The sequence below is a fragment of the Sus scrofa genome, chromosome 2, assembly GCF_000003025.6.
Source record: "Sus scrofa isolate TJ Tabasco breed Duroc chromosome 2, Sscrofa11.1, whole genome shotgun sequence".
Classification (NCBI taxonomy): Eukaryota; Metazoa; Chordata; class Mammalia; order Artiodactyla; family Suidae; genus Sus; species Sus scrofa.
The window spans coordinates 35,294,623-35,321,784 of NC_010444.4; the positions used below are offsets into that span (position 1 = coordinate 35,294,623).

Genomic DNA, 27,162 nt, shown 5'->3' on the forward strand with positions numbered 1-27,162 from the left:
ACATACACAATGGAATATTACTCAGCCATTAAAAGGAATGAAATACCAGTATTTTTAGCAACATGGATGGACCTAGAAATTATTACGCTAAGTGAGGTTAGTCAGACAGTGAGACACCAACATCAAATGCTTTCACTGACATGTGAAGTCTGAAGAAAGGACAGACTGAACTTCTTTGCAGAACAGATACTGACTCACAGACTTTGAAAAACTTATGGTTTCCAAGAACTGGAATGAGCTAGGAAGCAGATTCTTCCCCAGAGCCTCCAGAAAGGAATGAAGCCCAGGCACTACCTTGATTTTACTCTGGCAACACAAATGTCCAGAGTTCTGACCTTCTGTGCTGTCACCTAATAAATCTGCAGTGTATTAAGTCATTCAATTTATGGTGATTTGTTACAGCAGCAATAGAAAAGCAGTACCATGTCAAACATGGACCTAGGTAACCAGGCCCATGCCTAATTCTCTAAATTGATTACCAGCTTGTTCATTCCTTATTTACTCTAATTAGCCATGTGAGCTTTTTCCCTGGTCAATTCGCTAAAGTTGTGATTATTTACTGCAAATCAATTAAACATTACTACAATGGAGATAGTTACTTTGATATTGTTTAGGAGCCAATCAATAGTTAAAATACATTTTTCCTAGAAAGGTACAACATTCTTGATCAATAATAGGAATCAATAGACGTAGCTTCCTTATTTTGAATTTTACCTGTTTATATTTGAAGAGCAATAGAAACTTTTAAACAATTATAGCAAGCCAGGTCTCAAAACCATGCTTTTATTTCTTAAAGAACTAAACAAGGAGATTGAGGCACATCAGAACTTTGTTCAAATCTCAACAGTTTTTCACAGTGGGCAAACCCTCATTTATAAAACTAGGACAAACTTTAACTAGTGCAGTAGTTAGGGAAAAAATAGAGTTAGCACCCTAACTCTTCACACTGCACAGAGTCCAACATCTAGGAAGTGCTCAAAAAGGGTTAGTTTTCTAAATGTAGCCCAGGGATTGGTAAGAAACATAGCAAAAGATTTTGAACAAGTTACAGGGGAAAAATATCACTTAGATACAGCAAACTCCAGTGGACAGATGGGTTTGTCACTACATTTCAAACACTGACACTCTCCTGACATTTCAGACCACACATTTGCTTCCTCTTGAGGTTTCCTCCGTTGCACAGAAACTCAACAATATTATCTCTTCAATCTGCACACATTTCTCGATAAAATATTAAGTATTGTACTTTGAGATTAAGTTTTCATGCTGTTACTTTTTGTAACACCCTCCTAAGTATCTGCAATCCAAAGAGCTTTTGATCTCGAGACCCTGTATGTTTAACATCACCTGGAAATCTCTCACTTGCCATTCATTTCCCAGATCATAATCCACAACATCCCCTGAACCTCCATTTATTCAAATCCCTTTAAAACAGAAAAGCTTCAATATTGAAATCATTGTGTCAAGACATAGGCAGACAGCTGTTTCCCAAGTCTCGTTTCATTTTATTTCAAGGTACTTGAAAAGTAATGAAATCACGCATAATTACAATTCTGACCACATGCATATATTTAACAAAAGACCATTCTGTCTTAACCTCTGACAAAAGCACAACTGAGCTCAAGGTCTTAATTATACCAGTGTGAAATTGAAAGAGAGGGGTCAAAATGAAAACATCTTTTCCATGGTTAATTGCCACTTCACAATAAAACGACTCATGTTAAAATGAATCATAAGCTTTTCTTTTATATTTTTCTGCAGTATAATTGTCTTTATCTTTCAATACAGTGAAATTATATGTGGATTTGTTTTTTGTTTATTTATGGCTCACTATATGAAAATTATAGATTACTCAGTATAAATATTCACCCAAAATGTGAAAAAAATAGATTAATAGCCAAGTTACACCTTTTATCTTGCTTAAAACTTTCTTCCTATTTCTTTTTTTTGGTCTTTTTATGGCCGCACCAGCGGCATATGGAAGTTCCCAGGCTAGGGGTCTAATTGGAGCCGTAGCTGCCAGCCTACATCACATCCATAGTATCCAGATCTGAGCCTTGTCTGCGACCTACACCACAACTCATGGCAATGCCGGATCCTTAACCCACTGAATGGGGCCAGGGATAGAACCCACATCCTCATGGATACTAGTCGGGTTCATAACGACTGAGCCACAATGGGAACTACCCTATATCATAATACATTCAAAAAGTTAAGTACGTCGCAGATGTAGCTCTGATCTCATGTTGCTATAGCTGTTGTGTAAGCTTGAAGCTACAGCTCCCATTTGATGGCTGGCCTGGGAATTTCCATGGGCCAAAGACAAAAAAAAAGTTAAGCACATCATTGTAAATCAACTATCCTTAGTAAAATTTTTTTAAAAAAGACAAAAAAGTTAAGAAAAAAGATGAATATATTTGTATATAAAAGTAAAATCATTAATCTTTTATTTCATGTGCCTTTTTGTCTCCAATGCCACAAATAATCTCCCCTCCCCATCACACCTTTTCCGACTTAGCTCCTAAATCCAATCTTTAATACAATTTACAATTTAATATTATAACTTACAATAACATATATTATTACATAGTAAAATTTTTCAACAAAAGTTATTTCACTATAAAGTGGCTTGAGCCCTGGTATGTGTCTGAGATGTTATTATTTGTAGGCATTTAAAACATAATAAATATTTATTATATAGAAACAAACCTGAAGTTTTCTTAATATGTGAATCATTGTCATGAATGATCAACTGTCTTAATTTCTCCTTATGAAATCGTAATGAATCTCTTAGTTTAGGCTTCAATCACTGTTCACCTATAATACCAAATAAGATTTTAGCCTTACCTCCTACTAATATAAACTTTTTTCATTTATCTTTCACTTGTCACGAAGACATATGCATAAGCTTCTTAAATATTATCATAGATCTTCATATTTTATTTCTCTCACTATTTTTGTACAAGTGGAATATTATTTTCCATCCCTCTACATGTATGTAAACACTAAATATTCTTCACAGTGCACCTAAAATGATAGCTCCTCTAATTTTCTCATTTTGAATTACTATCATCTGAGGATCTACCTGTTAACTTGTAAGCATTTTAACATAAACCTCCTTTAATTATTCATATCTCCTCAACTTAATAACAAGATGCTTTAAAGGAATCTCTGTTAGAAGATATGACACAATGAACTTGGGCATGGTTTCTATTAGTCAAAGGGTACAAAGGCAGGAAAGATGAGTAAATGCTAGAGATCAACTGTTCAATATGGTATCTATAGTTAACAATACTGTATTGTAGACTCAAAGATTTTCTAACAGGGTAAATCTTATGTTAATTTTTATTAACATAACAAAATAAATAAAGGAAACTTTAGTGGTGATGGACATCTTTATGACATATATTACAGTGATACTTTCACTGATGAATACTTATCTCCACACTCAGAAAGTTGCATACATTAACTATTCACTGTTTTTATATGTCAATCACAGTTCAAAAATTTGGTTTAAAAGACTGGTTAAAATTCCTCTTGGCACATAAAATACTGTAGTAGAAACAACAAAATATGTGCATTTGTTTACATGTAAAAGAGAGAGACAGAGACAGAGAGGGAGAGGGAGATTTGAAAAAAAAAAAAAAAGGGCTCATGCTATTGTAGAGGCTTGGCAAGTCCAAAATCTACAGGGTAAGCCAGCAGGCTAGTAACCCAGAGAAAGTTGTACTTCAAGTTCAAAGGCAGTCTGCTAACAGTTTCTTTTTGCTTGGGGAGGTCAGTCTTTTTCTAGAAAAGATCCTTAACAGACAAAGCAGATATTTATTTAGCAAAAATCACCCCTTCACCTCAGTTTTGGTAAAAGCCCTTTCAATTGCACACAACTAACAAGTATTGCTGTAGTTTCTGTGTGTCTGTATGTGTGTATTTGTCTGTGTTTGTGTCCAAATGTTTAGGTACTTGCCAGCTAGATGGTCAGCCCTGATCTAGGTACTTTAACAAGTAGAACAAAGAACATAATTCCTACTCTCAATCAGTTAATAAGCTCCTACAGAGTGAACTAATAATGCTGCTAAGAGGAAACAGGGAAGAATAATCTATCAAAAGATGTCATATTGAAAATAATTGCCTATTATTTCAGAGCATAATTCACAGTCCTGTTGGTTAGTGTGAGCTGAATAATGCTAATGAGGAATATTTTACAAGACAAATGAGGCAAAATAAAAATGTATTTATCATCACTGAATTGAAGAAACCTATCAAGGTGCATGAACATGTTAAGAGAAAAGAGAAATGACAAGAACAAAGACATGGAGAAAGAAATGTGCCTGGTGTTTGAGAACAAGCAGGGAGAGAAAGAACTAACAGTTTTTAAATGCCTACAGAACCTGTACTGGGCACTTCACAGGTTATTTATTCTTTTACAAAAAATGAGGAATTGAGACTTACAGAAGTTAAGAAATTTTCCCAAGGTAACAAAGTTAAGAAGACTGTGCACATTAATCCAAAGCATTTAGACTTCTGGTTTAAGAGGATACAAGCTCTCATCTTAACAAAAACACAAATTTTGCTGGATCTAAATCCTACACGCTTATGTGGGAATTCCAGTGTTTTGCAAAGCACTGTCAAGTATTTTTTTAAGTCTCTAAGGATTAACATGGTGAATGTTCATTGATCATTTGGGACTGCATTGCTTCTGGCCTCAGGAATCTGGCTTACGCCACTGCTGGCTTCTGCCTCTTCAATTTCCTACCACAGAAGATCTCCCTCCTATTGCTTCTATGATGACTTGTCAGAATATTTTAAAATGTACTGAATGAAGCAGTTACAGTTGCCTTCTTTACCTTGTTTATTTATTTTGTATGTGAGAAACATGTTTTGATGCTTTGAAAAGTAATAGAAATTTTGCTAGTTTGTGTGTGTGTGTGCGTGGGTGTGTGCATGTGTGTGTGTATGTTTGTGAAATATACTGAAAAAGGTGATTTAAACAAAAGTATTGACATTTCAGTTTGCCTGATGTTTCTGACTCACAATTCTTTTTCATATAGAGGCTGACCGAGATGACTAAAAGTCTGAGATGACTAAAATATCTGTACAACATATATCTTCTTGTGGAGACATTACCCCATCCAGCCAATTAATTTTAAAAAAAAGGCCATGACACTGATAAAAAGTCAACTGAGGTGAAACCAGTACCATTGGGGAAATAACACAGAATGGAATTTGACTTTGTTTTCCAGAAAGCCATAATAGCCTTGAATAGATACAGGCTGGTCAGCAGAAGTAAGAAAGCGGCAAAATGCAATCTCAGTACATGCTGCAAAGATTAATTTATCTCTGGTCCCCAAGAAGACATAAACACAGACGGGGCAGAGAGGTGATTTTTAAGAATCAACTTAACTCTACAAATTCCTGAAAATGAAGTGAATTTATTTCTGAAAAAGGAGGACATTAGTCACCCAAGTTTCCAGCAACCGAGGAAATAATAAAAAGAGTAATACTATCCCAAGCCTGGAAATAAAACCTGTGACTTAAGATTATGTGTTAGACTGAGAGGAAGACTTTTTGCCTGGATGGAAACAGCCTTTTGTCAGAGCTGTAACCCCACCAACCATACGCCAGAAGTGAAACTCCTGACTTTAGGAGATGACACCCATGACTATGACTGAAGCACAGTAGCAAAACAGAAGAGAGATGTAAATTACCTAAAGCCAAAATATGACAGTGAATCTTTGAGCACTTGAAAAGCCCAGACTTCAAGGTGATTAACACTTTTAAATAGTGCTTCAGTGACGAGAAACTTAAGAGAATGAGGATGAGACTGAAGATTCAGATTGAGGGTCCTTCACATTAAGACCATTTGAAATTGGAAATTTAATACTCACATCGACTCCATTAAGCCAAAATGCTCCCCAAATATTTAGAAAGCTCCCAGTGAGGTTGAATTGTAAATAGAATAAGGAAGAAAGATGTCCAAGATCAAAACTCTCATCGTGGGGTCTTTGGGATCCATGGAGAAATATGACCTATTGAGTAGGCACTTAAAGTTTGTGGGACAGAACATAATGGGAAGACTCAGTCTGTCCATTCACCATCACTATTTCTTGGTGGGAGGGTAAGGCCCAAGGAATGGAAATTATTTTTCTTTATTAAGAAAAACTTTATAAGGGAGAAGAATATGTCAAAGTACAGTTAGCCTCTGCTTTTTGAAAGGATGGTTTTACAAAAGAGCTAGATTAGTACTTGTTTTCACTACCCAAAAGAAATTTGAAGAGGATTTTTGCTCTTACTAGAAAAGATGAAGAGCAAAATAAACAACATTCAGTGTTTATTTTGCAAGAAACCCTTATAGAGGCAGGGCACACCCCCAGCAGTGAGAGTGGCACCACCAAGCTCCTTCCCAGGAATTGCACTCAATGTGTCAGCATCAAGCTGCCATAGATTTGATCTATGTTTCTGAGCATCTGTGCTTTATCACAATTTATTTTGTGCATCTGTTAGTAAGATGTTTCCTAAGCAATTGCTTCTGCATTTTAAACCATTTCAGCTAACAAAAAATTTCATAGAAATGCTATCCCTTCAGATAGTGGAGGAAATTTGTATTAAGTTATATATGTTCTCCCCTATTTTGCCTTTACTCAATTTAACTAGATGTTCAGGCTTTATACTTGATTATATTACAAGAGATTAATGACAGAAAGGGAAGCATATCCTCTAGAATCTCTTCACTGGAAAGAGGAAATCCTAATAATGACTGAAAATTAATTCCTCATTGATTTGCTGGAAATTATTTGGAGGGATCCATTAACAAATAAAAACTAGTTGGATATTTCTTGCTCACCTAACTTTGTAGAGTAGGAGAATTTAATAATAGTCATTTACATTTACTAACAGAGCTCTTACAGTTTCAATTTCTAGTATCTACATTCTTCCCAGGATCATTATCCAATTTTGATTCATAGCTGCCACTAGGGACTCTCATTCTTATATCTGACTCCTTCACCATGGTGCAATCACTCCCAGAGGCTTGCAGTTCTACTTGCACCCTAGCTTCTGGAAGTAACCTCTCATCTCAGATTGACTGTATATACTCATAAATTAGGATGTATATGCAATGTACCTCATGTATTAGTTTCATAGGATGTTAAAGATTGTTCATGGAAATTACTGGATAGGTAGTAGGGAGGGAGACCATTGGCTTCGCATACTAGGTCAGGTGAAATGTTTCATAACTAATCCTCTGAATGTGTAGTATATAGGAGAGCAAGGGAAGGGGGAGGGGAGGAGAAGGAGAGAAAAAAGGCGGGGAAAGTAGGGAAGGAAAGAATGGATTCAGGGAGATCCCTGGGAGGTTGAAAAATTAGGTTTGTAATCTTGGGGGGAACCATGTGTTTGGTAGAGCTAATTAGATCAGTCATGGTGGATGATATGGAAGGATAATGTTAATAAGAAACAATTTGCAACCAGGCTGAATTAAAGGGATGAAGTAGTTACAGCTAGCAGATTGCATACATGGATAAGCTCATGAATACATGTCCAACAGACAAAAATTTAAAAAGTGGGGAAATATGAAGGCTTATAAAGATAGGGTAAGATCAGCTTTGGGAATGTTGAATTAAAGATGATGTATGCAATTAAACAGCAGATTGTTTCTGTGTCAATGGTGAACAGTAACCTGGCACTTAGATTAGCGTTAGGTTACAGAATTAAAAGGCATACTAGAGAACATAAGTGAAGCCATGGGATTGTGCAGAGAGAAACTGGCAGAGCCAAGAATGGATTCTCAGAGGTAGAAAAGGACTGGCATAGCAGGTAGAGAATGGAGGTTCTAAAGGTAGGACTTCAATAAAATGACAGAAATGAAGACAAATGTTTTGGTAAGATGAACAGTTTTCTCCAACTACCTTGCCTCCTTAAAATGATTGGTGGTGGGGGTGGTGGTTACTGCATAGCTCTTGAATAGCAAAGGACTCAAGAGGGAAACTGTGGTATTAAACACACGAACACACACATATAATTTGATATTTTGGCTAAAATAAAAGAGCAAAAAAGAATTGAAGCAACTAAATTACAAAAGCAACAACAGTATCTCAGAAATAATGAGAGACAATCATATGGAGATCTATCATCCTTGAGGTAAAATAAACAAAACAAAAAAGATCAATATTTTAATTAGAGAAGCTTAGATAATAGCATAAGCCACATACCCAAAGTAGTGCTGATTTTTGTTTCTCTCTGTGTGAGTGATTTGCAATTAGTAAAATGTTTAGTATATAATTACATTTCACTTTATTTCATCAAATTGAAAACAGTCTACTTTTTTCATGAGGGAAAATTTCCAGAGCTTCACTGGGATTGTCATGAATTGGTTAGGCACATATTTTTTGGAAAAGTAATGCTATTACTTTTTCATGAGTTTTTATTCAGTAGGAATTTTATTTTTGTTCATTTAATTCCTGGCTACACTATGAATCCTCATAATTTTATTTCTCTATAAGTTTATTAATTTACCAATTAAAAATAACCATAGTTATTATAAAACAAAAATTTAATCAATGTACTTGAATTAACTAGGTACTAAAGTCATTAAATTATGTAGGGGGACAGAGGAGAACTTCTCAGATTGAAAAAACAACAGCCTTTGAGTGAGGATGAGCCTAGCATATTCGAGAAACAGAAAGTTGTAATGAGCATGGGGAAGTGGGGAATGAAATAAGATAGGAAACAATTCCTCAAGTGGCATTTGGCCCACCAACTATTTCTTTTACTTTTTTTGAGGCAAAAGAGAAGTGTCCCTGCCCCCCAAAGTCCCAACTGATGAAGCAATAACCTCTTCTATTAGAACTGAATTAAACTTCAAAGGTCCTAAGTAATAAAAGTTAATGGTGTTTCTTCCTCATATGTAATTTAATTTAAAACAACACATACTAAACTATAAAATTAGTGCATGATGTCTAACAAAATACTGGTGTTTCCCATGATGACTATTATAGGATCTACTGTAGTAGTTCATACCTTGCACCTTAGAGAAACTGCCAGACAAAAATATGACCAATGAGATATCAGCAAAGGTCTTGAAGGACTGTGAGAAAGCACCTGCTTTGCTGATAAAAGGAACAGAAGTGACTGGTACCCTGCACAGCCTTCCTTGAGCATGGATGTGGAGATTTCATTTGAAGAAGTCATGGAGTCATGACAACCATGAGATTACAAAACAGAAGAACAGATGTTTAAATCCTAATATGGTAAAACACAAAGATCAAAGATCCTGATGGTAGCACTGACCCTGCCAACCAAGGCCAGTGACAACACACTCCCTGACTTCTTATTTAGATGAGGAAGTTTAACACAATGTGAAACTGTTGGTTGGGCTTTCTGTCATGTAAAATTAGAAAAATACACTAATATATTTTTTATTTTATTTTAGTTGGGGTGGGAGTCTTTTTGTCTTTTTAGGGCCACAACTCGGCATATGGAGGTTCTCAGGACAGGGGTCCAATCAGAGCTGTAGCTGCTGGCCTATGCCAGAGCCACAGCAATGCCAGATCCAAGCTGTGCCTGCGACATACAACACAGCTCACGGCAATGCTGGATCCTTAACCCACTTAGCAAGGCCAGGGATAGAACCTGCATCCTCATGGATGCTGGTCGGGTTCGCTAACCACTGAACCATGATGGGAACTCCCACTAACATATATTTTAAAACACTAATATAATGAATTGTTGTAAGTACTTGACATTTCCCTTTTTTGTTTTCAAAATCAAAATGTCAAATATCCACTTATGCCTTCTCCTATTTAAATGTACACAGTGCTTGTGTTCAAAACTCAATGAACATAAACACAGAAAACAGCATTCACTGAGCTCTTATAGAAGCTAAACGGAGTCCTTCACGCTAGATTGATTGTTACAGATGAAGAACCAGCTCGGAGTACAACCAGCCCAAGACCAAACAAGTGTAATGAGTGACAGAGCTGGGTTTGAACCCAGGTTTGCCTTCTTCCCAGGGAGATAGCATCTAATCTTTGCTTAGTAGAGCCTTTGCCTCCTAAAATGAATGAACCATTTGAATACATAAAGTTTAATGGACTAAGTTAATGAGAGTTTATTTTTATGGGAAAAGAGAATGACTCTTTTTAAAGATATGTATACACACACACACACAATTTATATATCCAAGTTAAGTGTTCTTGTTTATATTGTTTACATAATTATTACTTAATACTCTCTCAAGAAATAACCATAACAGCACAACAAAGTGCAAATATTAGAAGCACTGAAATTAGAAAAGTCAAGTAACGTATATGTTTTAGTTTTCGTGAAACTATTTTAAGGAATAAGAGTACTGACAGACTGTTAATAGACCAACTAGCAGGTATCCTGCTAATTAGATAAATTGGACACAGTATGCTTCTCTTTGCTTTGGAACCTGAAATTTGTGGAAATGTCTGAACACAAGGATGGCAGCTATCAAATGCTCTTCTTGGTTTAAAGGTTCCCTGTTGCTGTGGCATGATTCCAGTGCTCTGTGTACGCAAGAAACCTCAGAGAATCTACAATTTAAAGGAATGTGAATGGTTACAGTCTTGCATCTTACAATTATGAAAAGAACTAATTTGATAATAAGGAAAACTTTCAACAAATGAGATAATTTTGCTTCAGTGTATTTTTTTAAAAGGTATTCTATAAAATTGTTTTAAGAGTGGAAAGGGATGTGGAGATTGCTGAATATCTGACTGTACCACTATCTATGGTCTCTCTCTTTGAAAACATATTTTCTTTCTCTCTCAAATTTGCAACAAGCATAACTAGTCTGTTAGTAAGCCAAGAAGGCAGACAATTATTGAGCACAATGCCAGCAAGCTACACAGAATTACTACTACTTATAAGCAGGTTTGAAATTTAGAACAAAAGTTTTAGAGTTAGACAAATAGAAAGACACAGGCAAGGAAAGATAGCAAAACAGGCATTAAAATCACTTGTCCAACAAGTGATTTTTAATACATATTAAATACCCCTGAATCTTCACCCTAATAAAAATATATGTATGTATACATATATTTCAATTGTTTTGTGTTTTTTATCTTAAATGCTTTGCCAGAAACTATGTATTTCACTTTTGTTGTTTTACTTGTACTTAGTTCTAGCAATATTTCTAGTAATACATAAAAGAGGGACCCAAACCAAACTAATAAAAAACTTCAAGAAATTTTTCATCTGACATAGTCAAGAAACCTACTTTTTTTTTTTTTTTTTTTTTTTTTTTTTTGTCTTTTTAGGGCCTCACCCAGAGGTTCCCAGGCTAGGGGTGGAATCGGAGATACAGCTGCTAGCCTACGCCACAGCCATAGCAACACAGGATCTGAGCCATATCTTCGACCTACACTACAGCTCACGGCAACGCTGGATCCTTAACCCACTGAGCGAGGCCAGGGATCGAACCTGCAACCTCATGGTTCCTAGTCGGATTCGTTAGCCACTGAGCCAAGATGGGAACTCCGAAAGCCACCTTTTTGATTTAGTTCCCTGTGAGCTAATACTTGTAAATTTGGCTACTTGAATACTCGTGTCAATGTTCTAGTCCCTGTTTGAGTCCTCCATTTAATTGTTCTTTCATTTGCTTTGTGATCTGCATGTAGGGTAAAAACAATGTGCATAAAACAAATGATTCACTTCAAATCAGCATGTTATCATTTTAGCCATCCATTCTAGCTACATCCATACAGTTAGGGTAGCAGAGAGTATATGTAGCATTTTACTTGATGGAGCATGAACAGGAAGAGGATAGCCGATGAGAATTTACTTTTCATTGCACAATTATAAACAGCATTTGAGTGGGCTGTACTGAAATTCCCAGGAAAAGCAGACTGTGAAGGATTCATTCTCATGCTCTTCTTACAGACTTATCTGAAAGTTGCGCTTGTTAGTGTGTAAGCAGGTTCAATGGTCAGCAATTGACATTGTAAAACCTCAAGAAAGAACCAAAAATGTCTTTCATCCAAAAAAGAGTGTGTTGGATGAAAAATATTTGTCTAGGGTTTTGCACACTTTCAAAGGAAAATAGGAGACAGTGGAATTATTTTGCATCAATACTCAGTAGTGGGATGGGAGTTATTGAACCTATACAAGTAATGACAAGTTATGGAGGGCAAATGTAAAAACTGCTTGCTTATTTGAGAATAGTGTCATTTAGAAGAGGAAATACAATTTGTTTTCTATGCCCCTGGAGGTCAGGCCTATCTGGTACCAATTGTATAAATGGAGGGCAATTACAGTGTGAATGTATTAATACCCTATTCATTGCAAATATTCCAGAGTGAAATGTACAACCATGGGAAACAGTTTCCAACAATGGAAGTATACAAGTAATTCCAACAGGGATGGCGTACAAAATTTCCCTCTTCGATGACTAATTTGTGTGTAAAATATGAAATAAGGATAACACAATTAACCCATCCTCTCCCACTTGCCTTATAAAGCCAGTACCCAGAAGTTGTTCAGGATCATTTGAGCAACTTTGTTACTGATTGATTATTCATTGGCTCTCAAGGTTAAGGAATAGGGCCCCATGTAGTTGGCATGAGGTGGAAAAGTTTTAAGGGGAACGAAAATCTGCTTTGTTCACTGAAAGGAAAATTAACATTTCTCTGGTAGTATCTACATGGGGAAAATATCTTTGTTTTGTAGTCTAATGGAAATAAGTGGTTCTCAGACCTGGTTCTACCAATAATTCTCGTATATATGTAGCATTTATTTTCCTTTCTGTAGTGCAAGTAAGCCATCAAATTGTCCTGCTTTTAATTTTGAAGTATTTCTGAATTCTTGCACATCCATAGTACCTTTCTAAATCTCTATTTCAATTTTAAAATTTAGGCTCTCACCACCTTTTGTATAGACTGTAGTCAATTCAGAATTCTCTCAATCTCTTCACAGTGAAAATTACATATTTAAATTCAACTCTGAGCATATTATTCTCTAATATAAAATTACTTAATGGTTCTCTGCTTTCTACTTTAGGGGAACAAAACTTTGCCACCACTAAATGTGTCTCTTCGGCTAAAATTTAAGATTATTTGAGGCTGATTGTTTTTAATGAAAAAAAAAAAAATCAGGTAAAGCTTTTATTTCCACCCCTTAACTACCTAAAATGATTTAGAGAAAGAACCTGTTTCAGGAATAACTATCGCCATAGACAACTAAAGTATAAAATGAACTAAGTGTGGTAAACTACAGGAAAATTAGCAAGGTCTTTTTTAATCAAAAGTCCTCTCTGTGTCCCTGAGAGGGACTTGTCTCTGCAGGCCCAGCAAACAGTTGTTTATCAAAGATTTGCTTTTTGCATCTTCCTGTAAATCACCTTCCTTTCCTTTGAAGTCCCAAACTCCTACTCTTTCTCCTCTCAAATGGGATTTGCCTAACTTGTCCCTGGGCCCCACCTTCTTATGAAACCACCATATATACATAATTAAATTTGATTTTTTTTTCCTGTTAATTTGTCTCTGGTCTTGGTCACTTTAATTCTTAGATCAGCCCCAAGAATCTACTAGGATGGAGGAATATTTATTTCCTCCTCCACACCTTGAAAGAGGTTTCAAACAGTTCTAGATGTAGAACAATATATTGAAATAAAATTGGATATGAGAAGTTTCAGTTAGTGTACTGAAGGAAGATTTGAATAGGGGAAACAGAGGGGACTTTTTTTAGGGTAGTAAAACTATTTTATACAACGATGATACTATATCTGTGGATGCCCAACACTATAAATTTCTCAAATCCATAGGATTTACTGTGCAAAGTGTAAACATTTATGTATATAACTTAAAAATTAGACAATCCCAGTATGTGAAAAAACAATGTAACTATACTACAATTCTACCAGATAAAGGCATATGTTTATTAATGAAAATTCTATATCTTAAAATACTTGCCTGTTTATAAAGCTAGAGACTAATTTATTTGAGAACAATACGATTTTAACAATATTTTAAAATTGGTTATTCTAAATAATAATTCAATCCTATAAACACTTATTTCTATATTTTCATTTGTATATTCAGTGTAAAGAGAATTCTGATTTTCAAAGATAAATCATTGTGAATGATAAAAACAAGGTATCTGTAAACTAGAAATAGCAAGATGGCTTTCAATTAGTCTGATCTGGAAATTTAAAAAAACAAAACAAAACTTTTTTTTTCCCCTTTCTTTTTTGGCTGCCCATGGCATATGGAGTTCCCAGGCCAGGGATCAGATCTGAACTGCAGTTGTCAGTTGTGACCTAGTTCCCAGCTACAATAAGGCCAGATCCTTTAACCCACTGTGCCAGGCCAGGGAGGAACCTCTGTCTTGGTGCTGCAAAGACACAGCCAATCCCATTGTGCCGCAGTGGGAACTCCTAAAATGTCTTTTATGTGTTAATGTTGAAACAATAAATGTGTCTTACTCACTTTAATTAGTAGAAATTCCATCTTAGAGGACCTTTTTTCTTGTTTTTCAGGATAAGTATATCCTTTTCAAATGTGGTGAAAACATTTTGAGCTGTACAACTTTGCCATGGAAAAAATCAGAAACTACATTTCTGATTTTTTCCATATATTCACCCAAAATTCTAAAAGTCAAATTGCTTGTTAAGACCATATGTTCTTTCCAATTTCCTAAGTGAATGGTGAATTGTAAGCAAGGTGATAAATCTGCAAGTATGAATCTTGAAATTGAGCTCATTTAGATTGTTAAAAATATCATCATCTGCAAGATGAGAAATCATGCTATATTAGAAAACCATTTAAGTAATGGATTTCTTTCCCCTGGAAAAAACAGTGAATTTTTTTGTCTCATTAGACAAATGTGTACCATGTCTTTTCTCAGAAGAGAAAAAAATACTTCAACATAAAAAAAGGAAATCTCTATAAATCATATTGCATTTTATTGGACATAAATTTAGAAAGTCAGCAATTCAAACCTTAATAAAATTTGCAATTTATGTTATTATCTAACATTTTATTGTAGCACTTTCATAACTATAAATGCTTATCTAATATCCCATGTAATATCCCATTACAATATTCCATGCCTGCTTAAGCATATTTCAATAAGAGCTTTAATAAGACCTGGATTCTTACAATTTTCCAACATTGCTTTTATGTCATTGTCATAAATGATACTGTATTTTTTCACAACTTAAGTGATATACTAAAATCTTATCTAAATAAATACAAATCCTTCATCTTTTTTTTTGTCTTTTTTTTTTTGCCTTTTATTGGGCCGCTCTCGCAGCATATGGAGGTTCCCAAGCTAGGGGTCTAATCGCAGCTGTAGCCGCAGGCCTATGCCAGAGCCACAGCAACACGGGATCTGAGCTGCGTCTGCAACCCACACCACAGCTCAGGGCAATGCGGGATCCTTAAACCAATGAGCAAGGCCAGGGATCAAACCTGCAACCTCATGGTTCCTAGTCGGATTCGTTAACCACTGCGCCATGACGGGAACTCCAATCCTTCATCTATTGGATAGATTGCATGTCTTTATGGACAGTTTAAATCATCTAAACTCTTATTCAGATATATTTCACACAGTTTCTGTTCAAACGAAATCATCAGTTATGTTAGATGGACAACCTAATCCAATTAAGTCTGCTCATTCTTTCCCTCCTGAGGAGGAAAGTCCCTTATGTCAAATAGTGACCTCTCCCAAGCAACCACACATTTCTCTAACTCTTGCACTCCCATTGTGAATTCTTTCCTGGTCACTTTGAGAAGTAAATCTTCTACAACCCAGAAAAGTTTTTCTTAAGGACCTGGGAGTCATCACTTTGAAATGTTATCATCTATGAAGACAGTACACCAATACCTGTTCTTTAGCATATGCTGGAGTTTAGGAGCCTAACTGCAATGAGCCATAATTAGCAAACACAAAGGGTACCTTTTCTATAAGACATTTAACATAATCTTTTAGGAAAAAAAAAAAAAAACAAAGTAAAACAGAGTTATTTTCCTAAATAAAGCATTTCACAGAGCTCCAAGTGAATTATTCTTTTCCTTGCATTGAAGTGCAGAAGAAAGTGCACTAAGATGGTAATGGAGAGAGGAAAAAAAGTGATTTCAGATAAAAATGGAACTGCAGTGACTGAGAATTTATATATATTACAGTCAAGGTAACAGACTGTCTTCCCAGAACTACTCAGAGTAAACCAACCAACCAACCAAACAAAAACACCCAAAATGAACAAATTGAAAAAATAGACTAGTGAACGGCAAACAAGTCATAACCAAACACTAAATGAAAGGAATATATCATTTATGCAGAAGATAGGTGAAAATTTGAGGATTGAAAATTATGCACTCAAGGATAAGATTATAACATTACAGTGTTGCCATAAATAGTTAGGAAAATCAATTGCATACGATAGAACACAAAAATATCAAGATAAAAAAGCAAATGTGAAAATGTAGACTGCCGAATTAAGAAAACAAAGAGAAAATGATTCATTTTAGAGAACGAATAATCTAATTAAAAACAAATGACATGCATTCATGATATGAAAATTACTGCCATAGACAAAGAGGTTGTCTTTGTGAAGAAGTGACAGAGCAGTGCAGAGAAGGTAAGAACTTAGTTTTTATTTTTGGACAGTAGCTCTTTGTCAAGTTTTTAAAAATTTCCTATTTTTCCCTCTGGCAATTGGTTTGGTTAGATTTTTTAAAATTCTCTATTTTTTAAAAAATTTTCTTCCAAGTGAATTTTTTTAGGAAAATCAATTCTGCAAAAAGAATTCCCTTTAATTTGTAAATATGTATTTAATTGGGAATCTGTGATTGTTCATTTTTATTCCTTATTTTTGTACTGAGATTTTTTTTTCCTTACTCAGTTAATGTTGAATCTATTAATTTTATCTTTAAAACAAGTTATTATAGTCTTTAATATTTCTACTTGTTTCAACATTACAATTCCTTAATTTCCATTTCATCATAAATTTTTTGTTTGCTTGCCTTAAGTTGCTTTCATTGTCCTAATTTCTGAACAAAGTTCTTATTTTTTCTATCTTATTTAATATATATTTTAAAAAAGACTATGAAAGACCTGCTTCAGTCTATATTAAGTTCTGTACATTTAAATTTTCATTTTTATTTTTGCTGGTTTGCAATTTTAGCTTGAATGGTTTTGTCAAGCAGCTTTCATCCTAGTAATTTTTTAGAAAATTTTGTTTTATAAAATATCCTAGAATTTGGAATTTTCTGTTTGATTTTTTTAAGACTATTTATATTACTATTATTATTATTATTGTCTTTTTAGGGCTGCACCCGTGATATATGGAAGTTCCCAGGTTATGGGTTGAATCTGAGCTATAGCCACCGGCCTACACCACAGCAGAGCCATGACAGATCCGAGCCGTGTCTGCGACCTACACCACAGCTCATGGCAAAGCTGGATCCTTAACTCACTGATCAAGGCCAGGGATTGAACCTGCATCCTCATGGTCACTAGTCAAATTCATTTTCTGGTGAGCCACAACGGGAACTTCTATGCTATTAATTTTTAATGCCACTTTTTTTGTAGATGATAGAAGTTTAATCTGTACAATTTATACTTTGGGGAATTTATGTTGGTTTTATACATATTTTATTGGCAATTTTGAGGAAATTATCATAAGACTTCAAGTTAATAAGTTAATACACTACACGTTAGAGCACTATTTTGAAAATTACTGTTTTCATACATACAATTTTGTTTTGTCACTGCCTAATTAAATGTAGGATAGTTCCATAGTACTTTCATGTTTTAACTCTCCATTTATTATCTACACCTTTTGTTTATAGGTTTTCATGCCAAAAGATTTTATTAATTTAATCAGACTTCTGATAGTAGTTTTTTTCTAGTCATTAATCAATCATTTCAACTTTCTACCTTACAGACTCAAATTTTCCTAATGGTTCTTAATATCTCTTTTTTGTAATAAAAAGGACTCATCCTACTTTCATTTATTAAAATTACAAGTGTGTGTAGTCTTATGTATAAGTTCTTTCATCTTACATCATACAATATATTTTTGTTTTTAAGTTGGGTTTTTGTTTTTTTTTTCATTTTCCAGCTTTTGTTATATCTCTGGTGTGTGTGTCAGAGAGCAAGAAAGAGACAGCATTAATCTCTCAAGAATGCGCTAGTAAGAGTGGGCAGGAAGAAGACAGGACATTTAACTTTAAAAGTAGTCCAGCAAATGATGATTATGGGCTAGACTAGAATGTTAGTTGTGTAGATCAAGAGGAGATATTGTGTTTTTATTTTTGCACATCTTCCAAGTTTTTTTTCCCAAACAATTGATATGTTTTACACAGTGTATACTCTTACAGCGATAAGAGTTATGACATGCCCCTATTTTATTCATGGGAAAAGTTGCAGAGAAGTGACTCAATTTAAAAGACAGATATAGCATTCGAGCCAGGTAATATAGGCTCAACCCCTGTACCACAAATATACTGTGTTATCTATGCCTTATATCTACTGAGAGTCCATGTTGATTTCCAATTACTACTTACTGTTTTTGAATAGAGGACATTCTTACCAGTCCAGATATTTCCTGAAAAGTATTAATGATATAGAACTGAGGAGTGAGCTGTGGCTGGAAGCATCTATAATTTGACATGTTGATGCTTAGTCAGGACTACACCACGTCATCAGTTAGGCAGATGATATGCCTGCAGTCCCATTAGACAAATAAAGAAATTCTTCCTAGTTCCCAGAGCAATCTCACTTATCTCAGGTTATTTATTTGTTGAGTAGAAACTTGGAGTCAATTTACTTCTTTTCAGCTGACAGTAATCAGAAGCTCCAGAGTAGACTGCCACCCAGTGTCTCCTTCATCCTGCCACATTAGCGACATGTTCTTGGTAAGGATGGCATGTCTCTGAGGTTCATTTTCTTCTCAGCCCCACTTTTCTTATCACTGCAGTGTCACCAAGTATCCAGATAGGCTTGCAAAACCTGCCTCATATTTCAAGTAAAGTACTGCTGTGGGGTCCCACCAGGCATTGAGGCCCCCCTTTTAGTCAATGCTGTGGTGTGCCTCAAATGTCCTCCTTAGCATCTTGTGTTGATTTGTTCCAAGTTTTAAAGCATCTGACAGCCTCTCTTCCCTCTCAGTTTCACTAAAGATAAATTTTCTTCTTTTGTATTCTTTTAGATTCTTTCCTATTGTGTTATAGAAGACATTGAGCTAGAAATGCCTAGATTCTAACATCTTTAACCAAATTAGCATTAACTTTATTTAAATTGATCACTTCAGAAAAAAAGCATACTTTGTAAACAGATATATTAAATATGACATACTTTGTCTAGTTTAGTGAAAAAATTGTCTTTTACTACATATTGAAATTTATACATTATGGCTTCTAAGTATAAACATACCATTTTCTGATGTGATGTTTGACATCTTATATATTGCATATGAAATATATCTGCAAAACAAAAGTGTTTTGTATCATGTTCTGCAATGGCAAAATAAAAGCAAGTGTTTTCATTTGATTTTTGGTAGCACTTTTTAATAAAGTACACATAGTGTCACTATTTGTACTCCCATTAATAGAAATTCAAATTGGTAGAATCATTATTTCCCTTTTGTTTTCATAATAATTTTGAAGTAACAAGGATAACTTTATGTTCTGTCTAAAAATACTATGGCCATTAACAGAGATCAAATGAAAGACTGATTTATTGAGCACTGAGTTACAAGGGTGTGCAATCATTCATCTTTGCTAGATTCAAACTAAGAAGTACTTGGCTGTTTAACAACAAAGAAACAAAAAGTAAAGCAATTGTTCACTTTGATGTTTTGTTTAAAAAATAAAAGAAATAGGAGGAAAGGTCAATCACACCTTCAATTTTGTGAACATAGCCCCCTATTATTTCTCACTTGCAACTCAACTGTCTACAGGGGCCAGGCAGGCAGGTAATGCAAATAAATGAACAGAATCTCTGCACCATTTTTTTAAAAAAATATATTTTTTCTTTCCTTTTTGTGGCTGTACCTGCAGCATATGGAAGTTTCCACGCTAGGGATCAAACTAAAGCTCCAGCCGCTGGCTTACGCAAGAGCAGATCCTGGATGCATCCATGACCTATGCTGTAGCTTGCAGCAATGCTGGATCCATAACCCACTAAGCAAGGCCAGGGGTCAAACCCACATCCTCATGGAGACTATGTCGGGTTCTTAACCCTCCAAGCCACAATGAGAATTCTAAAGTTATTTTGTTTTTAATACTATGTTTTATTTTATCCAATTTTCTTAGACTGTTCTAAGTCTTCTTAACATATAATACTCAAAAAACTCATGTACATGTAAAGTGAAGCACAGAGAAATAATTTACTCAAGAACATACCTGTAGTAACCCAGAAAGAGAAAGATAAATACTATATGATATCATTTATATGTGGAATCTAAAATATGGCACAAATAAACCTATCTACAAAACAGAAACAGACTTACAGACATAAAGGATTTGTGGTTGCCAAGGGGGCGGGGGAGAGAGTTGGATGGACAGGGAGTTTGGGATTAGCAGATGCAAACAATTACATTAAGAATACATAAGAAATGAGGTTGTGCTGTATAGCACAGAGAAGTATATCCAGTCTCTTGGGATAGACCATGATGGAAGATAACTTAAGAAAGGTAATATACATATATGCATGGTTGGGTCACTTTTCTGTATAGCAGAAAAAGACACACATTGTAAATCAATTATACTTCAATAAAACTTTAAAAAATAAAAAAAAAATACACTTCTAGTTAAGTTTTTACCTTGCTATATAAACTCAGGTCTCCTGTCTTCAGAGTGTGTGCTCTTAACTTCTTCCATTTAATAATTAAACTAGTTTAGACTTAATTTTTTAATAGACAGAGAAATTAAAAATATGTATTTATGCTTTTTATCAAAATTTGAAAGATGTCAAATGTGATAATAATTATTGTACATGTCACATACAAAAAAGTTAAAGGTTCATTTAATGAGAGTATAAAATCCATATTGTTGTCCATAATTGTATAAATATAAATGGCTACATTTTGGGAGATTTATTAATTGATTTTGAGGTAGAAAACATGTGATGATTAAATATATGAAATAGGTCAAAATTTATAAATTTTTCTACATAAAACTTTTGAAAAAAGTGACTCAATTTCTAAAAAATGTATTTTTATCTGAGCTATATCAGCTTACATGAACATTTCAATTTATATCCATAAGGACTTCTTTGTAATGATAAGGTGTACTAAAACACAACTTAGAAAAATGCATAAATACATAGTTTTTTCCACTATTTTTTCTCTTGGTTATCTTACACTTTGTAGATTCTGATTGATTGATATTTTAAAAGGGATGATTATATAGCTGAAATGGAAACCTGATCTTTCAGAAAGTTATTTTTTTTAAATTTTTGAATGAAATAACTTGTGTATCCTTTGCTAAGAATAAAATGACAACTAAAGTCAACCTTAATATATTTGAGTTTGGTTTGAGGTGACCTAAATGTCTAGTTTTATTTTTAAATGTTTGAAAGTATTGTAGTTTTATTTTATTATTTTCAGATGGAATGTTTTTATATGTCCTTTGCTCCTGAATGACTTTGAACATGAGCACAAAAAAAAAAAATTGCAAAAGGGCCACATACACATAAAGGTAATTTTGAACATGCCTAGTGTCAAGGGGACAAGACAGTCGTTAGGGCTGAAAAAAGCAATTCATATCAAAGCACCATAATGTTTTACTTCTGTTTGCTCAGATTTCCTTTCTAGATCCTACTGATTTTCTAGGTTCCAGCTTTGCTTTCCAAACAACAGCTCAGTAATCTTTTACCCCTTTAATATCTACTGGTTGTAGCCTATATTGTTTTTAAACATACTACTTCATTGCAGGAATTTAAACTGTGTTCTCTCAAACAGATTAGATTAAATCCTAATAAGCCCATGATGCCTATAAGGTAAACGTATTTCATCAGTTTGGTTTATGTTCTGTGTGAGATTTTGCATGTTCTTAACATGTTGAAAAGTCTGTCTCCTTTTTTGATTACGATTAGTGCATTGTAACTGCCTACCTTCCCCACATATGTTAGGTAGAATTTGTGAGATACTGGAGTACATCTGTTTTTGATATATGGACTTGCGTGTTGGTAATGATATCAGGATAGCTCTGATGAATGGACAGGGATTTTCAAGCTTTGATTGGTAGAGAATATGGATTCATACATGGATAATTCTGTGATTCCTACTCGAGATACCTGCAGACATACATCAAAAAGGCATACTTGTCCTACCTACACTCACATTAGAACACCAGTGGTAATGGTATGGGTGAATCTAGTGGACCATAATCTTTTCTCTTATATGCAAATCCATGACGTTATTTTTTTTCCTAGAAGACAATTTACGTAGATTTATGTTAAATTATTGGAGGAAAAAATAATTACTGTGTTAGAAAAACACATGCCCTTTCACAAAACCGTGAAATGCCTATTATTTCTTAGGTCCATCCCAATATCCGAATATATAGATGTTTACATGATATTGGGTTTTACATGATAGCCTCCTGAAACCTACATGAGATCTTTTAAATTTGTCTTGACATTTCAATAGTTTAACATCTTGTAGGTTTTCAGTGAATTTGTAGGTATCAACATACCCTGAAATGTCACTTATTCTGAAAACTAATGTAAAATACCAAGACCTATAAATGCTTCACTTCCAAGTCCTATCTGTATCACATTCCCATTTCAGATCACGTCTGGTGCCAGAAATAGGCAGCAGCAGTAGCAGGCTGTCTGCTAGTAGGGTCATTTTTAGAGACTGGTGCATTTTATTAACATGTCTTGTTTTCTACACTAAGTTTTTTACTCTCACCTGAGAAGATAAATTTGTTACAGAAAGTTTTGCATTCCCTACAGAATTTAGCAGATAGCTTTGTTTATATGTAATGTACAATGTATTATATATTAATCATAGTATATATAATCTCTTGTGTGAACTCCTTTATTTAGCATATTGCTTTGTACTCTGTGTGTGTATGTATGTGTGTATATATATATATATATATATATATATGTATGCATGTATGTGTGTATAATCCCACATCTATTCCCTTGTCTTTCTTTTCTACATGCAAGACCAGACCAGCATGAGGTAATTACTTTTTTACAAAGTAATAAATTATTTTACAATTATGGATTATAATTATGTTTAATACAATTTATATAACTGTATTTATATTTAATAAATTTGATTTAGTATAGAAAATTGAAATTTCTAATAAATATTATTATTTATAATAAATAAATCAGGACATGTTGTACCTATCTTGGGGAAAGAAAAGAAGCACTTCAAGGGGCATGATTCCAGTCAGTCTTAAGTGTGTTAGTGCATCTATAGGAATAATAGGTAAGAAACCAATTCTCATTTTAATTTCTATGGAGATTCATGGTACATTACTGAAAAAGTTCCTACAGTGCTTTGAAAAGAACAGAAAAGTATAAGCAACTAAAGACCACCATGTTTCTTAAGGATAAACAAAAGCTACAAGAATACACAAGGTATGTTTCCTAGGTAGGTAGGTTCGGGGTTGGAGGGGGTAACTTTACAGGAATCATCTTTGCTCCAAAATTTAAAAGCATGCAAATATAAAAAGTGTGCCAACCATCCCTGCTTATTTCAGAGTATAATTTACTTTACAATTTCTTCAACATAGATGAACTGTCACCACCTCAACTAGTGTCAAAGACGGAAAATCCTTCAGATGGTAAATATTTCACAGTCTAATTTGTTTTTCCAGCTTTGATTGTGATTAGCCTATTTAGAATATATAAAAATAATTAACACAACTCAATCTAATATACACACACACAGAGACACAAACACTTTGGGGGGGAAGGGCTGTTGTCTACTGTATTACACTTAAAGAATAATAAGCCATATAGTATGCTCTATATATTGACAAGAAACACTTCTTTTCTGTCATCCAAGAGGCATGACATGTGGCTTTACACTGTGAGACTATCTCAGCCCAGGCTGTGGCTCTCACCTCTGCAGGCTCAAATGGCTGAATCCCCAGTACTTCAAAGAGTTTCTACTGTTCAGGCAAGATTCAAGTTAAGCTAACTCTCAGAGATGGGTATTTGAACCAGAACACTAGTTTTCTAACTGATATAAGAGATATATTGGGAACCCTGAAGAGACAGGCTGGTATCCTCCATGACACTGTCAGAATGAGTACTGTCATCTCTGGCAGTCAAGAAGTCTTCTTTTCAAGGCTGGAATACCTCCATTCTATCTATGGACATATTTTTCTGACAATCGGTTATTTGACAATGGTGAGATCTTGCTGGCCTAGTAGCTATTTAACATGCTTTTTCCTATGTCTGCTCTGAAATGTTAAATATTGATTGTGAAATTTTAATTCTCAGAAAATAACATTTTGCATAGTTTTCTGTACTATGGGACTATATGTACTATTTATTTCCTCATATCTTCATTAAAAGGGTTTTAAACAGGCTGGTTTACTTTTGACTTTCCAATGAACCAAAAGTTAATATATTAACTTTTCCCTTTTATGTTAGTTAAATAACAGAAAGATGAAAACCATCTCAAAATATACTTTATTTAGGCTTGTGTGATTCAAGGGAGCTTTGGGAAATTCCTTCCCCTCCCCCCGAAGTAATAATAATGATGATAGACTGTATCTAACCTAAAAAAGCAGAATTTTTGTTTTCTTACAAAGTGAACTTTTAGTGCTGAAGTAAAATACAATTCTCACTGGTATAACTTGTAGAACACAGGATTTGTTACTTTAATATCCATGAGGTAGAGAATAACGTATTACTTATGAGAATGTGCAAACAAATTCTTGCCTTAATAAAGTATAAAAAATTAGAATATCTTCCTAACCCTCAAAGCTTTCTTATTATATATAGAGGGGATTGAAAATTATTTTCTATAAGGGCCAGATAGTAAATATTTTAGGTTTTGGGAAGTATTTGATCTCTGACACAACTACTCAACTTAGGATGACATTATCCAGAGAGAATATAACACAAACAAATGTGATTGTATCAGCACAGCTCAAATCAGTAATGCTCAATAAGCAGCAGGCCATATTTGACCCGTGGACTGGAGATGGCAGATCTCTAACATAAAGTAACCCAGAACGTGTCATTTCATGTGACACATGAAATAGCATGGCACATATTGTGGGATGTTGTCATACAGTTCTCAGACTCTGAATCAAAACCATGATAAAGTAGAGGAGACACTCAACTTCATGATGTCAATTAATTAATGTTGATTAGAGTTCAGGAATAAGATGCCATTTTCTCTCTATTGCTCTTAACATTCATTTTGACACTGATCAGCCTTCATCATTATGTTGACTTTAGGGTTGGTTCACAATAGTCTTTTCTTTAAAAATAACTGGCTAAAGTTCAGTAAAGGTTAGATGGAGATTATCCAACTGGCTGTGTCATTTACCAAGTTCTGTGATTCATTGATTGTGGTTTCCCACTTCAACCATATTAACTGGTTAAAAGGTTACCTTCTCATTGATGAAAGTCTACTGGGGAGAGAAGGAAATAGGTACTATTGACAGAATGTCTAAAAGGGAAAAATACAATTTTAAGTCATTGTGCAATGTCACTTGGGAATGTGTTTTAAGACTTCACAGTGGAGAAGTAGTTTAATTTGTTTTCCCCTGCTTATGTGTCAGTGCTTTAAAGCCTTATGATCACTAGAACATGCTGCAATGAATGTTTCTGAATTTCTCTGCAGATGATAGGATGCACAATTTAGAGAATACAGGCTCTTCTCTTATATTCCTTATCTTAGCTAAAACCAGATTATCCTCCAGGACCACTCTCATTTCTATCTTTTCTCAGTGGAGGAGGATAATGGAGATAAGCTACCATTTATTAAGGAATCGCCAATAGCCACTCCTTTACTCAGCATTTCATAGACAAAGCTCTACTTATAAAGACAATAAGTTTAATAGGTTGGCACATTATAAGTTGTAACTCTAAAGACCCTACGTAAAGTATTCAAAAAAAGCTAAAATATTAAAAAGCTAAAATGTACCAACCTTTGAATCCCCAAGCTCTGGCTCTTAACTACTCATGTTCCCACTCCTCATATACCCGAAGGCCATCCTCACGTATAATGATATGGTTCAATTCTCAAGCTACCCAGCTAATCTTCTCCCATATACCACTTCATCAATACAGTTTGTGGGTTTGGTTATATTCCTCCTTTAATTGAGGGCTCTGGTCCTCAGTTAGAAAATTTGAATTTCTGTGGATAACTATAAATTATTTCTCAACATTGTGCGTGCACACACACAAGTCTTTTCTCCAAGGACTTTACCCTACACTTCAGAAAACAAAGGATGAATCTGGACTTTGTTATTTCTCTCAAATATTTCACCTATGAAATCGTAATCTCCAACATCTCATATAACCATGAGTATTCATTGATCCTTCTCTCTCACTGTCTTTCCTTACCGATCCTAATCCGCTTGCACTATCCCTTGATATCTTCATTTTATCAAAATCTATTAGCCTATCTATATCACTCGCCTTCTTAAATACAGATTAACAACTATAACAATATTTTTCTGAGGAACGATGTACTGGGCATTATAGAAAGTACTTTATATTATTATATCTGGGGCTCAGAGAAGAAAAGCAAACCACCTATGTCTACTCAGCTAATCATAACGTAATAGATTGAGAAAGCAGGTCTGCTGTTTCTAGTCCAAAGTCCATACTTTTTTTAAAAAACTATGTCCTGTCATCTCTATGATATAGATTCATATGATTCATACCTGTAATAAAATACCATGACCTATTTTCTTTCCTATCCTTCAAGAGGGACAGTCTGTGAAATTATGATTTTACATGTTTCATTCTCTTACCTTCTAATTCAATAGGATCTTGAAAAAAATGACATGAAAAATATCTTCTACTCACTATCCTTGATTACAAGTTTTATTCTATTTTTTGTCATCATTGTTTTATTTCTGTCTCTGCTTCTGAGATATGAGTTTTGGGGGTAGGGAAATTGTTATTATTACCCTTATCCCCAGAATCAAGAACACACTAGGTACTCAAGTGAATATTACTAAGAGTTAATAAATAGATCAATAC

At 34.5% G+C, this 27,162-nt stretch overlaps 1 protein-coding gene across 1 annotated transcript in view; it reads right to left on the reverse strand.

Moving 5' to 3' along the window:
- Positions 1 to 27,162, reverse strand: part of LUZP2 (leucine zipper protein 2) — a 533,060-nt gene that overhangs the window by 363,508 nt on the left and 142,390 nt on the right. The window lies entirely within an intron of this gene.